The sequence below is a fragment of the Clupea harengus genome, chromosome 21 (assembly GCF_900700415.2).
Source record: "Clupea harengus chromosome 21, Ch_v2.0.2, whole genome shotgun sequence".
NCBI classification, from domain to species: domain Eukaryota; kingdom Metazoa; phylum Chordata; class Actinopteri; order Clupeiformes; family Clupeidae; genus Clupea; species Clupea harengus.
The window spans coordinates 21211164-21230187 of record NC_045172.1 but is presented as its reverse complement, the minus strand read 5'-3'; the positions used below and the strand labels follow the sequence as shown (position 1 = coordinate 21230187).

The 19024-nt window shown below is 41.2% G+C and overlaps 1 pseudogene; it reads right to left on the bottom strand.

Annotated features, from left to right (window-relative positions):
* Positions 1 to 17811, bottom strand: part of LOC116218148 — a 79333-nt pseudogene extending 61522 nt beyond the window's left edge.
* Positions 17812 to 19024: the final 1213 nt, after the last annotated feature.

Genomic DNA, 19024 nt, shown 5'->3' with positions numbered 1-19024 from the left:
ATCAGCCACAAGCTAGGGAACATGATTAAGGATGCAAGGCCAATGAGGAGTGGGTGTCTCTGTCGTAGCACTGCCTTCCATATTTACCATCTTAACCCTACTGAACACCTACTGTAAACAACTAAAACCCTCTCTTTTTAGACCTTGGCAATTGATTCCAGGTGCATTTTTTGCTAATAAACTATGCACACAATAGGCTCTAATGACAAAGCTAAATCAATCGCATTGAACTTTTAACATGACTGTGAATAATCAAAAATGAAATGGCTCACATACAGAGATTTTCCCACCTTTTATTCTGTACATTAGTAGTAACGAGTATTAGGATTTAGTTAAATCAGTGTTAAAAAAAGTCACCAGCATTTAGTGTTTCAGAAGGAATGTTTCATACTACATGTCCATCCTTCACTGGAGAATGTCAGAATTCAGTTAAATTGGTATCAGAGGAAAGAAAAGTCACCAGCAACCACGGCAGAAGGGAAGATGAGAGCCGAGTGTGTGATGAGACATCTTGGCTGATAGTGGCTGCTGAGGTTAAACTTTAATCACACAAACACCTGCTGTCAGGAGCCTCACTCGGCACACTCACTTTATTCACTTGCCAACCAAATCACTTAATTCATGTTTTAAAGCACCGCCTTTTTAATCGTATATGACTATAAAGTAAATACTATATAAAGAAATGTATATGAAGATGCTACTCGTTGGTTGGTACAATAAATGATGACATTCTTCGAACTTAGCATCTGTATCGCAAAGAAGGCTTTAAAACAAAAGTCAATTTGATCTTGACACGAAATTAAGAAATTATTCTTTGAAGCCCTGAAATTAAAAATCATTATTCAGAGATAGAGGGAATGAGAAATGCCTCGAGTGGACTGCTGAACAGTGGTATATCTGCATGTAGCACACTATAGCGGAATTTATTCAGAGACAGATGTCTAGTAGTCAATAACACAGCGGCCATGCCAAGAGGCCGGCGCTCAATGCCCAGCATCTCTTTGTGCATAGGCTTCCATTCAAAGGAAACGCACAGAGGGATGCTATTCAGCGTAGACCGACGGGAAAAGTGGGTCTACAGTGACGCACCCAGTAGAACTGGCATTATGTTATTCTCAAGTCTAGAGTGATGCACCCAGTAGAACTGGCATTATGTTATTCTCAAGTCTACAGTGACATACCCAGTAGAACCTGACATTATGTTATTCTCAAGTCTAGAGTGACATATCCAGTAGAACTGGCATTATGTTATCCTCAAGTCTAGAGTGATGCACCCAGTAGAACTGGCATTATGTTATCCTCAAGCTGTAAATAGATGTCAAGCTGTAGTCTAGATGTCTGTAAGTATCATTGGGCGGCCCATCACTTTCCTCTGGTACAGTATCAGAACCTGAACCTCAGAGGTCTAACTCTAATCCGTCTCTCAGTCCAAATCTTGACTTGTGTTACACCAATACCGCTGAGACAAGTCAGCAGTACAACAGAATGTCTTTCTAGTTCCAATCTCATTCATTTAAACCACAGCATCAGGTTACAATGAGCCTTTTTCAATGTGCTCTAAGGAAACCAAAGTCTGAAGCCCCAGGAGCGAGCCTCAGGCGGCATACAGTATACTGTACGTGTCAAGTGTTTTGCCTCGTTCTTCTTTTTTCCAGTTTACATCAGCTTCTGTCTTTGAAGATGGCCCATTTAAAGCTGGCACAAAGCAATTGTGCAGATGTCACCACCGCCCATGAACATTATTATGATGCCGTGATGATTTATTATCATCTGACAGGAGAACAAAGTGACCCACTTGGAAAAGAATTAGAAATGGGACAAAATGAGGAGATGGCAAACGACGGCCACCGTCCATTTTAATTTTCAATGCCATCCAAATCGCCGGCAAGGTAGGCGCCTGAAGCGATGTCAATTCAATCAAAACAGGAACCAGGCACACAAACAAGAAAAACAGGCAATCTAGAGAACCGCCAAATGTCTCTGTTTGGTCACATGGCTCCAGCTGTTCAGTCCAACACATTGCTTCAGTACCATGGACAGCGATGCTCATCTCACGCTGTGTAAACCGACAGCATAATGAGAAGAGGAGGATCTTTAGAATTACACAAAAGTGAATTCTATTTGTCATCAAGGGGATCTCGCTCTTGTATTGCCTGTACATTAACAGAGTCAAAATGACAAAATATAACAATAATTTGGTTTTTGCTTGAAATGTCTGAATGTTAATTACACCTTCTGCAACGGCACATTACGCCTATGCCTGCATCTAGTTTCAGTGGAAATGTGATGCACGATAATGAAACTGTTTGGACCAACAAATAAATCAAGGCACTGATGAAATTGGGTATGAATGGAGACGGATAGTGTAAGATATGTACTCAAGTGAATAATCTGTTGACTTGTACAACACAGTAGAGAAAAAAAGGAAGGAGTATAATTAGTTCAAGCACAGTAGGGTGAAATGCTCATAATCCACCAAGCGAGATACACACTGGTATTGTGTACACGGCTGACTCTAGGTGTACCTCTTCAAAACCTAAGATGGGTGAAATGAGTACGAAACAAAACAAAACTGAAATGTGAACTGTGAAGAGATGCCCAGGTGAGGTCACAGCGTGGGGAGCCGCGCTCTCTGTGTGTGTGTGCGTCTGCCATTGACATTCTGTCACGGGGAGGAGAAGATTGCAGTGCGGCAGCATTTTGTTCCGGGTTTGGCCTGCTGTTCTGTTCAGTGTTGCCAATGTGCCATTAGGAGGACCGGGAGACGCGTCTCCTTCTGATAGCATTAGACAGTTGGCTTCTCCCGTCACCAAGTCTCACTCCTTACCCGGCCCTTTTATTCTAATGAATCCTGGCATATTCTTTTCCAGATTGCTCATGGCTATGATGGCCTGTATTGATCAACACCTCTAAAGAGCGCGGTGGCGGAAATCCATATTTTATTATTTTGCACATAGCAAGCAGATTATGATATCATCTCCGATAGCTGGCACAAAAATAATGCGACGATGTTTAAAAACTCAGAAAATGGCAGAAATTCAGAGATCCTATCAACTGCGAAGCTCGATGGCATCATGAACGCCTGTCATAAAACACACACTGCAAAGAGGAAGAACACCCTGATGCTCTGCCAATGATCTGTATTCATTATTCCTCTCAAGTTATCCCTGTCTAAAAAATCAGTCCAGTAAAAGAGGGGGAAAAAAACAGCATATAAAGTAAAAGTGATGGCAGTAAATGTAGCCCAACACTGAATTGTAATATCACGCCGAGGCGCAAAGTCATTTGAAGGAGTTTTGAACAGTGAAACATCAGGTGTCTCTATCTCCATTAATTATGGATTCCCCACTTGTGTGTGCAGCAGCTCTTAGCCACGTGCTTGTCCCTTTCAAAAGGACTGACAGTGAAATATGAAATGCCTTTTGTTTACGTACCTCCCTGAGGCTTCATCCTTTTTTTTTTTTTTGCCAAAGATAAAGGATTGTTATTTCAGTAAAAATCATTATATCTCTCTTGGACAAATAGTTCATTTATTTATAGTATACCTCAAGCAGTGAAATAGACTTTCACAAGTAAGTCAGAAATGATGGGTAAAATAGGGAAAGGAATGCATTGTTCCAATCACATTCCTTTGTTGTTGTTGCTAGGCATTAAAATGCTCCCAAATCAATCGTTAGATGTTGTCTGGAGAATGATTTTGCCTGGGCAATCCATAATGTGCCATTGCTGCTTGTTTATAGATAGAAAAGATAAGAGGGATTAGAACGATAGCATCTATCACCTCAGTACGAGACCTCAATGACAGACAACACTGCTCTTAATAAACTACCCCACCAAACAATCTAATTGAGGGATTATGGCCGGGTACCATAAGCCGATTTTCTCCATGTGTGTTCTTAGCCTGTGAATTATCACATATAATAAACACACATGAAAATGTGCACAGACAGACACTGCTCAGCAAAGCTCATCTTACGAGAATTATTCCTGTACGAATCCTCAAACTGATTTCAGTTCAGCTCAAAGTGAAACAAGAAACCGGGGTGAGAGTCCAAATCCCCACATCTACACACACACACAAACACACACACAGCCTACAGACACATACACACACACACACACACACACAAACACACACACAGCCTACAGACACATACACACACACACACACACACACACACACAAACACACACAGAGTCTACAGACACATACACACACACACACACACACACACACACATCTACACCCAGACAGAAGTGCTGAGAAACACACCCAGTCATCAATTAGCAGCATCTCGTGATCCTTCCCTGACAAATCCGCCGGACGAAAAAACAACTTCCTGCGAAGCTGCCGGCCAGCATAACGCACGAACGCTCGGATAATGTATTCCCAGTGACAGGAAGTCATCCCTCTACATCAGGAGATTAATAGTTGTAACTGTTTTCCAGGATAAGGTCACCCTCTCGGATCTGACTCGACATCCACGCCCGGGCGAGCCCACTCTTAAAAGGGATATTTGCAGCGAAATGCCAAGCACCTAAGTCAAGTCAATTCAGAACCTCTCAAGTGCTTCATAACCCCCGAGTGTCAAGGAGGACAGAGACACAATGAAGTGGCATTTGCATTCATATTTTAAGAGCCCTGAGGTCTCAATTTGCAGAAACATTCTCTCTCAGCAGAAACGCTTGCAGAAGGCACAAGGCGCATGGGCCAGCGCGTGATAACAGTCGAGCAGAACGTGGACATAATGTTTCGTTTCGTTTTCTGTCGACATCACTCATGTTAGCTCATTTAGTGGACCATTATCAAATTAATTCGGCGACGAAAGAATCTGTTGTCAGAGCACAAACTCGCCTCATTTTACAGTCGGAACCTGTGAAACCCCACACGTCCCAATCCCAGTGGTAAAGACAGCTGGAGCTCTGTCCTCACAGACTACAGTCGGTCTTATTTCATGCAATCCGGCCAGCAACGCAGCATAGAACTGCAGATGAAATGTACCTGGACCAATTTACAACCTAAGACTAGCCGACCAACCCATCAGTGATGGAAACTAGTAGTATTTTCGGTGAGCTAGTATATTACTACTGTGTACTACTGCTGGACTGAGGTGGACATAAAGTTATTGTCATTTGAATAAAAGAATGAATGAGCGAGTGAATGAGTGAATGAGTGAATAAGGGAGTGTATGAATGAGTGAGAGAATGAATGAATGAATGAATTAATTAATTAATTAATGAATTAGTGAATAGATAGATACACGGACGTATGGGTGAATCTATCAATCAGTCAATAATCTTATCCCTATTTTTTCCAGTCTATTGCAATTTGCCACTCTGACATTTTGGATCTGAATCCAATTATAAGGGACAGCTGATCAACATCAACACAGCAGTGGGTCTGCACTGAGAGGGGTGGTCGCAGCAGCATTTTAAAAGACCGCATGAATCAGACCCTTGCAGTCATTTGTAGGTTGCAGGGTTGCTCTGTTGCTGGCTCCATTAACCTGCTTAAGCTATTTCGTGATGATTTAAACCAAGTGAAAGTGATGATGTTCGTTGGTCCACTGGTAAATACATTTGTTCATTCGATCACTGTATTCAAATTAGTTTGGTTCAACACAACAATATCATGTTTTAAAGACAAATAAGACTAGCTTGTGTAATTCAAATGCGGTTTAAAAGATTTGATAAATATATTTTCCTCATGTTTCATACATCATGTTATGCAATGGCTACATTTCATTAGCAACAAATTAACTAACTAATGTTTTGTTGTTTGTTGTTGTTTTGTTTTGTTTAGTTTGTTTGTATTATCAAAGAGTTAGATCGTTTGGGCAAACTTATATAGTCAATTTTGTTATGATCTTTCATAATGCATAGTGCCCAATTTTTTTTTATAAAAGACACTCCAGATGGGCGTGAGTAATTGAAAATGGTATTGTGGACATTTTAAACAAACAAACAAATAAATAAATAAATATGTACCATCATAAAAAATGTCCAGATATATGGAACAACAAAATAAGGTTTCCTGTCTTTCTACAGTTACTTACTTACTGTGTATTTAGAGACATGTTGTGTATCTTTCACTTTTTAAAACAAAAACTGCATAATGCACCAACAATTATTTGCACGTTATTTTGGACAGTAGCTGGAATGCATCTTCTGCATGTTTTAACTATGCAAATGAACATCAGTATCCACAGACCGATCACGCCATTTCCAAGTAGCTGACAACTGACCGACTCAGGCCTGGACCTGGTGCTACACTGCCAGTTAGGCATCCTGCTCTCTAGGCATCATTTAAAACACACACACACACACACGTACACACACACACACACACACACACACACACATACATACACACACACCATACACACACACACACACACACACACACACACACACACACACACACACAAGGCCGGTAAGGCCACACAGAAAAATTCATTATCATTCCCAATGGTCCCCAAACCTCTACCGGCTCTATCTTATACAATTCCCCTATGTAGCTCTCTCTGCCAATCTAAAGGGAAACGTCTGATAAATAATAGCAGCGGTATAAACAAATCCCAGGGGTAATCCCTCGGACTAGGACTGTCACTGTGAGTTTCAGAAAGCACCCAGCTGAAGCAGAGCAAGCCCAGAGAAGACACTTGAGTGAGTGTGATTTCATCAGCGGGGACACAGTTACAGAGCAGTTACACAGTACAATCTCTGGGGAGTGCTAGGTTCAATCTGTAGGTGATCCCACTAAACCAAACACAACAATGGGTATGAAGATTTCTGCCCAAACACGAAACTCTCCTTGTGAGGTCTGTGTCTGCACACAGCGTTTCTTTCAGTACATCCTCTGGTAAGACAAAGCTGTTAGTTCCTACGGCATACCTGCTGTTCGAAAAAAGCAACTCACTCCGAACGACTATGGAGATAGAAGAGTTTTAAAATGTACGCATAAATGTCACGCAATTAACAAATGTATATCCTAATTGACATGTAAATGTCACACCATTTTGCAAATGTAAATGTTGTTACATTCATTTACAAACCACTCAAATCAATGTAACCGCTGTGAACATTCCTGCATTTACTGCATTTGTGGGTTTTTTTTAAACTTTACATTTAGACGCAGCTTGAGATGATGAGATCAGATGTTTCTTACAATTGTATTCAGTCACATGAACCTATAATCAGGGGTATGACTGTGAATTTCACCAGATTGATTAAGATTTTGCGCAGAATCCAGTTATGTACCATGGCCCTGTCCAGAGAGTCTTTTTTTTGCTTTCGGAAGGGTCCTAACTGAAATGTCCCAGAAGGATCGAAGAGGCATCCGTGATGCAACTTGTTCTAATCTCTGAATGCTTTGGAAAGGAGCTTGAATGCTTCCTTTTGTATCTCCTTTAACACAGGAGCACCTTTTATGAAAGGAAAGGGGATAGTACCCACAATTCCTTGCGGCAGCAACAACAACCCATCAACAATTGATCAGCGCCTTCGCATAATGAGTAGCCTAGTGTAAGTGCAGTTGGATTCTCGTAGCACTGTGATTGTCTTTTCATAAGTCTTTATGAATTCTACTTCACATCTTTCCTTGACCTCATAATGTTTTCCCAATGAGGTCAAGGAAAAGTGGTTATAAAAGACAAAAGGTATAGCGCTGTATAGAGTATGTATAGAACTGGGGTGAGGTCCAGGTGAGGTCTGAGACCTTACAGCCGCCGGGTGACTTTGCTTTAACTCAATTGTTTTTTTATTATTTGAGCTATGTTACATGTTTAAAAAAAAACATATTATTCTTCCATCCATCCTGTCCAGCAGTTTTCAACATGCACTGGAAAATGGGCTGATTTCGGAGTTCTTTTAACTTTTTTTTAAATTCAGCACAGAAAAGCCCTTTGTGAAATGACTGAATGATGATTAAAACTATTTGCCGACTAATTTTTTGGATAGCTAACACTAGCTTATGTTTGATAATGCTTAGCTTCCAACAGAGCAACATTAAACTAGTTATAGTGTCATCCTGATGTAAAGCCTATTTTCAAAGTGTATTTTCAAAACACAATTACTTGCTATTTAAAACCAGGCCTGTTATGTTCTATAATACAAATCTTTCAGTCTAACTTGTCTTAATATCAGCCCAGATAATTTTTGATAATATTTGATAATATGTTAGATTAGCATATACATTGAGCTGGTAGGAGAAGATGTGACTTAATAGAACATAACTAAATAGAAAAAATGTTTAGCTTGTACAGACAAATGTTGGGCTTTATCATGAACTAGCATATGGTTTGAAGTTACTTGGTGAAATAAACCCATCTGTCTGGGTTCGGTTAACCCAGCATTGTTGGTCCTATGTATCCAGCGGCTGGGTTAAAATAGCAATGTTAACCCATTAAGATAGGCTAGGTTGACACGGCATTGGGCTGGTCCGAATTACCCAGCCGCTGGGATAAAATAGCAACGGATTTAGCTGAGTTTGTCCTCTGCAGCTGTTCTATTTCGTGAAAGTAACCTGCTTGAGATGGCAGGTTGGACGATTGGCCAAATATTCGTAGTTCAAGCATGTTCAGTCACGTATGACAAGGGGGTTTAACAAGATAAACACATTTTATTCCCACTTGGTGGGCAGCTACCAGACACCATTGAAACATGGATTCCTCTTTCTGTAATCAGTTGAATGCAGATGTCTGTTATGGTGTAGTAGTCCACATAACTGGACAATATGCAGACCTCACACATTGTGGTCACATTCAATCATGCCCACAAATGTACATGCATGTGTGTGGCTGAAAATTGTAAGAGACATCTGATGAAAATGTCCATTTGCATTTTGAATCAAGCTGCCTCAGGAAAATGTAAAAAATCCACAAAGAAATGCAAAGACATAAATAAATACATACATTTGTGAATTGCATGACATTTATATGAGAACCAGAAAATACATGTGCGAATCGTGTGGCATTTATTCGTGAATTCTGAAACTATTCTGCATAAACAACAGGGCTTTTCTTAGAAGAGCTCTGTTCAAGTCCATCCACTCCAAACAAGACCTCTTCTCTCAAACGCTGAACTTCTTTCTAGGTTAAGCACCGCGGGAGAAAAACAGGTACTTGTGTGGCTACCTAATGAGCAGGTGAAAGAATAATTTCATGTTTCTCAGCCACGTGGGCTTCATATTAATTAACCGACTCACACAAAGCCATTGTGTGATCAAAGCAGATCCACAGATAATTAGTCATCCTTCCTCTGTTGTGTGTGTGTGTGTGTGTGTATCATCAAAGGAGAATTGTGTCTTTTCTGCATTTATATATGCTCTAAATTGCTGCTGTGACCTATAGCGAAGAGAGTCAATAAAAATATTATTGCCTGCTGAGATCCCCTGGTGGTTAGTAGTCTATATTTCATGATTTTTATTGGATATGGACAGTTGCATATTACCCACAAGGAAGCTTCATGAATGCGGCATTGGTGCTGTGCAAAAGATTGAGATGTGATGTGTTCTCACTTTCACGACTGAACAGATCAGATGACTGTGTGTGAGGCCACGTTACCTTAAGGGCGTCCTCACCGCGTCCTAACGGCGGACCCAACGGACTTTCGTTATACTTTTAACCCCCAACGGAGACTTTTACAGTCCTTATTGTACATCCCCACATACTGTAACTCTCTGAACTGGTTCATCTTGGCTGGCGTGTGTGGAAGCATAGGGGGTGCACACTTATTACTAACACCACGCCAAACAATTCACTCACACTCAAAATCTCCCATTTTATTGTACCAATATTGTTCCATCAAATCACTGTTATTCAGTTGCCTTTACATGAAGCCTATGAGAAAGAATGACAGTGTACCATACCATGCTTGTTCACCCAACAAAGTTGAATGACTTCTTGCCGCCATTGTATCTTTTCCTGTATTAGGAAGTGCGCTCCCGTCCCGGGACGCCTTTATGGTTTGGGCAGGTTCGCGAGGAACATGGTTTTGCCCTTTGCGTTTTCAATTAACTATGTTGTAAGGTTTTCAACGGTGAATGTGACCTATAACTACTGTATTGTTATCATTATTTTGAAGGCCTGATCGAGTTATAATTATTATTGGTACCATTTTAACGTTGTATAATGCGTATTTCTTCTGCCACATGACATCACCCCTGAGCTGTGAGCTTTTGATGGTATGGGCCAATTAGGGTGAGTTCAGTTACCTGTTAAAAGGGTTAGCGTGGTAGTAGTAAAGAAGCTTTTGTGCTGCTGAGAACTTGTTGGATGAAAGTTTGTTGGTGAGCTATATCTGTGCTCTTCTCTATTTTGAGAATAATTCCTATGTGCTGTCTCAGTGTAGGGACATAGTGTACGACACTGTACTATGGACTGTACATATACAGTTTTTAGTTTTCATTTATATTCTCAGTCTTTTTGTTTCACAATTTGGATGATACACTTGGTGGAGGACAAATACATTTAAAACTACAGAGTCTTGTTTCCCTGCTGCCTTTTGTGCCTACCCTAAAATACTCTCGACACGGTAACCTGTGCGCTAAGGGTGCGCTTCCCGAAGGGGAAGGCAGGGTGACGGAGTGCCGTCACTACACATGAGTATGTGCTCTGACTGCCATACCAAAGAGCCTGGCTCTTTGGCGTTGCGATCAGAGTGCAGGTGACTGTGTTACAGTAAAAAAAAGATGACTGTGTTACAGTAAAATGAAAGCGTAAACAAAATGAATTACATATAAATAAAAAGAAATGCAAATGCAAATGCATACACACACATACACATACACACATACATACAAAAAGACACACATGATACACACATACAAACCAAATACACACCAGTCCATGCAAAAACAAATTAAGTAATAAGTGCCACATATACCCATACGAATTGAGTGTGCACAGCAGGATACTTCAACTAATGAGCAACTCAACTCCAAGGCAGAGGTGGAGGTGGAGGTGGAGGCGGCTGGGGCAATGGCAGGTATGCGGGGCAGAAACTTAAAATGCGCCACGCGGTCGCTGTCCCCTGCTGCTCTCTCTCCATCTGAGCGCACCGATCCGCCATGCATCTTAGGCGTGGTCTCATTGGGGAAACGCTCAGCGTATGCTTGCCTCACACCGCTTCAGGCCAGCTGGTTTCGCTACCGAAAAAATCACCTGCTAAAATTTGCCTGGAGTGAATGCATGGAGCTAGGGAGACAAGTCAGGTGTGTGTGTGTGTGTATGGATGGTTGGATGAGTGAGAGTGTGAGAGTGAGAGTGTTTGTGAGATACTGGGTTTGGCAGCTCCGTCTACTCCATTTGACTGTGTTTGAACACTGTTCTGAGTACAAATAAATTTCCATACACACACACACACACACACACACTCATACACATACAAGTATAGACCACTTTCTCTATAGAGAGATTTAGAAAAACAAAATCAGAGAGGGTCCACATACCCCAACATTTGCAGAATGAGTCTTGATCAAGCTGCTAAATAACTCTGTGTCCCCCAAGCAGAGGACTCACACCACAGTAAGGCAGTCATACTGAACATCTGAACAACAGAGATTACACTAACCATCCACGCCCATGTTTCCAGATGCACACTGGATCTACGCAAATAATGTGTTTCTTATCCCTCCCATCAAAACAAAGACAGTAAAGTTGACATTGAAAAGTACTGACGTCGAAAAAAGACTTGCATTGAAAAAGCACATCAGAATAAACAAAAAACATATTTTCAGTGCCCAGATTTTATTTCAATTTCAATGCCAACGTTCTATTTTTCAGTTTATTTATTTATTTTTTGTAATCAATGCCGATTTTGTTTTCTTCAATGCCAAACTTGATGTCTCTGTTTTAGCTCCATAGCAGTATGGTTTTCATTATAATATGCTGCTTTGCAAATGCCAAGAATCCTCTCCTAATTGAAGCCCCGGTGTGTGTGTGTGAGAGAGTGTGTGTGTGTGTGTGTGTGTGTGTGTGTGTGTGTGTGTGTGTGTGTGTGTGTGTGTGTGTGTGTGTGTGTGTGTGTGTGGTCTACCACAACTGCTCCACCTGTGCAGTTAACTCTCAACAAATCGTTTGGCTTTGCACCTGTGCCTTAATTCACATTACAAGTCTGAAATGAATTCAACAACCCTACAATGTGTTTCATAAGTAGTGGGGAAAAGATGGCCAGTATCAGTCTGGGCAGGAAAGACTAGTCTAGCTACGATACACTCCTGTAGGATGTTCTAAAACACACACATCAGATGAACATTAATACCAATTTGAAAGCTGTCACTGAGATTAAGTGAGATGTCTGGGATGGATCTCACAGATGAAAACAAACACCTGCAGACACTTAAAAAATGAGAAATATTTGAAAACGGTCCACTTATGCCACCCCTGTACACGCTGTGCACAAACACGGGCCTACGCCAAATACACGGCAGGCAAACATTCAGAAATGATAATTCTGCTCTGTGTACAGTCTCTATACAGTGTGCCCCTCGTTCGTTCCAAACATTTAATTATAATTGTAATCAAAGGAGCTCTCCACAACATCCCCATAATTGCATCAAGCAGAGGCCAGCTACTCGTTTGTCAGCGGAGGAACGGACGCACCGGTAAGTTGAAGCGTATCTTGGCAGCCACACGCCTGCGCGGGCTGAGTGCTATTCAGGCCTCGTTATGCTTTCAAAATGTCAAACTGTCAATCAAGCTCCGGGCCAGGGGCTGTGCGAGACTGGTGTGGTGACAAGTTCCTTCGCTCTCTCACGCTCTCACTGCCCAAAGACTGTCCTTGCACAAGTATATTTTTTTCATGTGTCTGACATACATTTCTCAGCACTGCGGCCCTAAAAGCACAAGTATACAATAGAAGTTGGGAGGGGGGGTCAACGGGTACCGTGGTTATGCAAAGGTCTATGACTAAATTGTGTGTGAGAGAGAAGAGCTGTTTTGCCGTGCGCAAGTGGAGAGTTCAGTCTTTTAAAAGTCACGTTGTCAGGTTTCTTTAGTGGAATTGAATCAGTTAATATATGGGGGGAGAAGTACACGGCAAAAAGCACTCACAGAGCTCCAAATAACATATAACATATAAGATCCAACATCCATCCACAAACTCATATTTTATATATGTATCAATGAGCCTTTCAAATTGGGAGTAGCATTCGATCGCTTAATGTTCTCTAATGGAATGCAGTCACCGTTTAATGGAAGGAGACGCCATTTTCTCTGATGTCAGAGGTTAAGTAGTCCAAAAGAAAGATGTACATGTAGATGTAAACAATTTCATAAAAATGCCACCTATTTCTACGCTGAGTTGAGGTATAAATGAAGTGCTAAAGATTAACTTGATAAACAGGAATCCAAAGCTGTTAGACACTAGTAATGGGAGGGGAAAGAAAACATGTCATCCCGTGTTGAATGAGCCCACACTAAGAGTTTAAGTGTGAATGAGCAGACACTAAGAGTTTAAGTGATCTATCACTTCAGACCTGGTGCACCCCAATTGCTGTCAAGATTAACAATGTAAAGGACGTATTTGTCCTCGTCTCCCATACCACTTGAGATCCTCATAGTTGTCGATGTGGAAAACATACACACACACACACACACACACACACACACACACACAGATATCAGATACCATATCTGATCAGCCATCATCAGACATTTGCTAGCCATGTGCAAACAGGTATCCCTTTATAAACGGACCAGCCAAAACATGTCACTGGTGTGCTTAGCTTCCAGGGGAATTATCAGTAGCACCTAGGGGGTTGGGTTCATGTCACATGATGACAGACACAGGGATGAAACAGGCGTTAGCCCCAAATGTTATTTCATTTCTCCATCAAAAAGAGACCCAGTGCTGGATGCAGAGCACACACAGTCGCCTGGGGATTTCAAAAAACAGCCGAGGAGAGCAGAGCTGAGGAGAGCAGAGGAGAGGAGAGCAGAGGAGAGGAGAGGAGAGGAGAGGAGAGGAGAGGAGAGGAGAGGAGAGGAGAGGAGAGGAGAGCAGAGCAGAGCAGAGCAGAGGAGAGGAGAGGAGAGGAGAGGAGAGGAGAGGAGAGCAGAGCAGAGCAGAAAAGCTGAGCAATATCACTGTAATGGATGCACACACAGAGGCAGTTCAAAGTAGAATAAATGTCCTGTGTTACACAGACAGGTCTACCTAAGATATATTTATCACTGTGTGTTTTGCAGCAGTGTGTCCTAGACTGCAATAGAATATTTTAGATAATTTCCCCTTGATACATGGCAAAGTAGCCATACCCTTGTGATCCACACACCGACTAAAGTTGCGAGAAAATGCCTTAGTCCTTCAACATTTAAAAGCTCTTTTCAGATCACCATGGGAGGATCCGCCACAAAGGATTTGGCCTAAATGAACAATTCTAGCTGTGAAGCTGTGAAGTTACAATCCTTTGGTCCGTCTTCCTTTAGGCAGCTACAGTAGTTTAGGTGGGCCAAACAGATCATGACTGTGAGAGGAGAAATGCGACAAAGTGGCAAACAAGATGCCATTCAGTGACCATCCATGCAATACTATCCTTTAGACCCCTTCAATGCAGTGAATTAGATAGCTACTCCTACAGTCTGTTCTTCATGGCAGGAGCCTTATCCACATCAGGTCAGGATTATGGCTCTCCATGACAAGAGGGCAGGTCTGGGGACAGCTTATTAAAACAACTGAGACATGAAGGGAGAGGCTGCAAAGCTGGCTTTCCTGCTACAAACTGCTCATAGCTGGACAACACTGCAGCTCTCTGCTACTCAGCTCCTTGACAATTCACTGAATTGATTTAGAAATCTGAAACGCAGTAAGCACACTTTTTGATCCACAAGTGTGGAGAAAGGGAAGCCATTAGATCCGCGTCTGAATACAGACTTTTCAAATTAAGTTTAAAATGACGGGGTGCAACAGACAGGTTTCAGTGGAAAATAAACTGAGATTGCCAAAGGGTTTACATTTAACCAGGATTGTAAACTAAATTTAAACAAAGTTTTAAAGTTTGGGGCAAAGGGATTAGTAGATACATATTGATTTAATTCAGTTTAAAAGTTCAACCATGTTGGTGTAACCCAACCTTTAATGCTTATAAGCATATCTGGTCCGAAAACTTGAAGACTTACAAGACCTGCAAACGTCACAAGATCTGCATTCGTATTTGGTCATCATTTTACAGTGCAAACATTAGCTCTCTTGCGTGGTTTACGAGTGAGGATGGGTGAAGACTTCAAACTGCTCCTAGAGAAGCTCGAAGGCTGAGACCACCACAGCCCAGCTGACCTTTGACCTTGGTCATTCACGATTCCTGCAGCTGGTTCGCTCACGTGCACACATACAATGACGCCCTCCATCAGTATATGGGCAGCACATAAGCAGGAAGTGCGTCCTTTCCTGGACACTTCACATGAGTCATTTTTATTAAATTATCCAGGCTTTGATGTCATACTATCAAACTGTATTCAAGTTAGGGAAAAGGCGTCTTTTGTACTTGTGTTGCTGTGCACCAACAATTCTTCACGGTCACATTGTTTTCTTTTCCTTGTTGTGTGGTAGAGGCAAAACTGCGGCAAAACTGACAAGCTCTGACAGAAGCCACACATATGCTGAAATGCCAACAAGTGACTCATGTCTCCCTCATAGAACATATTTGATCTTGAGGCAAACTATTATTATGACAATTTCCTCCCAAACCGTAACTTGAACCAGAGATGGAAATAATGTCGGCATCCTATGTTTTGTTCAAGATTAATCCACTAAAAACACAATGTTGCTGGAACAAGTGGGACCCACTTTTTTTATGGATAGGTTACATCTTGACAAATGCACTGACGTGCACCATACCCGTCACGATTGATTTCGAATTGACGTCGTAGATGACAAATGTAATGTTTGGACATGGCGGCCACACCTGGCCACATCTCTACCATGAAGAAATGGTTATCATACCATTCTGGTGGCTGAAGGATTCTTTCCATGAATACACAACACAACATAATACTGCTGTTAAAGCAACTGTGTCCAATTGTATCAGTTCTTACTCACCTCTGACAGGTTGAGTCACCTGGTAGTCTATCTCTTCAAAATGCAGTAAGTTAAAGCCATCTCATTATTGGTTGAGTCACCTGGTAGTCTATCTCTTCGAAATGCAGTAAGTTAAAGCCATCTCATTATTGGTTCAAACAATTATACTAGGCTGACATTTGTACTTGCTGATTGCAAAGTCCTAAGTGAGGTTTGTTTATTACCTTATTTATTTATTCAATTCATTATTTCATTATTCATTAATTTAGTTATTTCTGTGAAAGATATCAGAGTGTTGTTTGTAGGTTATTGTAGAATTATCGCTTATCTCAGCTATAAAAACTTTTTTTTAAAACAAATGTCAGGTCAAATTAAATCTGACCAGTTACACACAGTTTATTGCCTGTACTGGCGTCACAAAATGACTCATTAGAAAATTTAGGACAGTCACCAGGCAAGAAAAAAAACACACGTAGTTCTACAGTGGCCACTAATGGGATCACAAATTGCTAAATGACGGCACTTTCGTCGCGCTGTGCTGGTGGCATATGCCTACGGTGTTTCAGCAACACGGGGCTCTTACAGGCAGTCAGCTGGCTGCATACTGGCCAAGCATGTGGTCAAGGTACAGGAATGTGATCGTAAAATACAATACAATATCTCAACAATATCTCAATTTGTCTTCGCAAAGGCAAATTATTTGTTAATCATTTATAATAAAATATTTAAACAATCCTTGATCCTTATCTTTTTGTTTCAGAATTAGCTCTGGTCGTATCACTGTATTTTCAGATGCGAAATGTCAAAATACACAATTTCACCATACAGTTTAGTGCGTATGTATCCTAAAATGCTGTGGGGAGTTGGGAAATAGCTATAAATCCTACTTACTTTTGTCTGTGCGGAGTGTACTTGAACAATTATTAGGGAATATAGGAGTAAACGCTTCTTCTATACAAACTTCAGATGCTTCAGGACTTTCTGCATTACCAAACCAATGGCGAAACGGTCAATCTGCAATTAGTCTAGCCTGTGTAAGAATGCAGCGGTAGCAAGAGCTCTTGGAGGAGAAATCGAACTGAACTTAAAGATAGCCTAGGCTAAGAGAAGCACCGTGTCAGGTTGGCAAGCCTATTTTAAACTAGTACAAAACACCAACGCCATACAATGTACCATTTCTGTAAGTACCAGTACTTATACTGACAACCTCTCTCAGATAGCTAACTGTTTTGTTAAAAAGCTATCCCTGCTGCATCCTAATTTTGAGCACTTGTATCAGCCGTCAAATTGGCCGGCACAAGTGTCACGTCAGAAGAACGTGAAAAAGAGGTTTAGGCAGAAATTAACTTGAAATGCTCAGCGCACATATTTCATTTCGGTGAGAACAGCCAGAAGAGTCAGCGCAGTTTAAGCTGTCTTTGCGTATGAGTCTTTCTTACCTTGCTCGGCTCCCACCGCTGTCAGCAATTTGGCCATTGGAAATAATCCCGATATGGTTAAAAAGGCTAAAATAAAATCGGGCATCTTTGCTGAATGAAGAGCGGTCACCGCACGTCTCACTCGCAGGTCCTAGCCCTGCTCTGGGCTTTTCCGTGTGCACCGTTATCCAACGATTCAAGGGACAAGTTTGTCTCTCAAACGAGCCAGCGTCTCTCTACTCTGCCTGCTTTACGCAGGACTTCCAGGTGTATATAGCAGCGCGGAGAGACTGCGTGAGGCAGAGAGCGAAGATAGCGACGTAAGAGGGAGGTGTTGGGTAGCAGCTAGGTGACGGAGGGAGGGAGAAAGATGGTGTGGCGCGCACTCGGCGAGAACACAGTGGGACTGTTTTTTTTTCTCCGCTTTTTCACTTTTTGATGCAGTGCGCGTCCCTCGTGAAGTCAAACTGAACAGAGATAATAATAGTCAGGCAACTTGTCCGCATGTTTTGATGGGATAGGACTGGATAAAAGCATGATATTCTTTGGGGTGTTCCCTTGGGTCCTTGGGATCCCAAATTAGTGATAGGTGCCACTGCATCAGGCCATTCGTGTACGCATGCTTACTTGTTTCTTTTACCCCAACTAATTATTACTGTTATTAACACCTACTGATTTTTCTATTGAGCAAAATAATTATACATTTGATTAGCACATCCTAATTGATTAGAAAATATTTTATGTTTCTAAATAACTTATCTCTACTGAATATCTAGCTACTATATACAATATATGAGCATTTTATATATATTATTTTACACTTTTTTTGGACACACATATTTTGTCTATGTTAGTCATAAATTCCACACTAGCTGCTGCACTGCTAATTTTCATATTGGCACATAACAAAAATGTTTATGTATAAGAGGAAGCAAACATGAGGACATTTACAATTTAATAATACAAAATATTATGCGTGAACGTCTCTCGTTACCAATTACTGATGCTATGTGTCCAAGTAAACCTAGATTTCTGAAATACGCTTTATGAGTGCTGATTAAAAACACTATTTTGGACTATGTATTTTGTACTGAAGAAACCACTTTTTTTTTTTCATAAGAGAAATCAAAAGTGCGGAAAAACTAAACAGGGAATTCCCCACGGAAAATATTGCATCAGGCTGTGATCCTCTTGACAGATCTGGTTTAATCAGTCACATACTGCCACTGGATTAAGCTCTCTCCGTTTATTGCATCAAGTCAAGTCACATGTATTCAAAGTGCTTTCCAGTCAAGGTGAATCAATTGACAATAAAAATAAACAAAACTAAACTTATAGAAAAAGAGATTAAAAGCCTAAAACATATAGGACATATAAAAGCAATGACATATAATTGAAACAGATAGGAAGTTTAAATCTTTAGGACCCAATGAGACTCCAGAAAACATGGGGGCTTTTCTCCAGTACGTCCCCCATGTAGGTGCAAATCTACCTGTCTATAACGAAAGTCAAAGGTGGTAAAAATGTGTATTCTTTCCTGAAGGGTAGGGCAGGTGTATAAGGTGTCTTAACTCTCTATCTCTCTCTCTC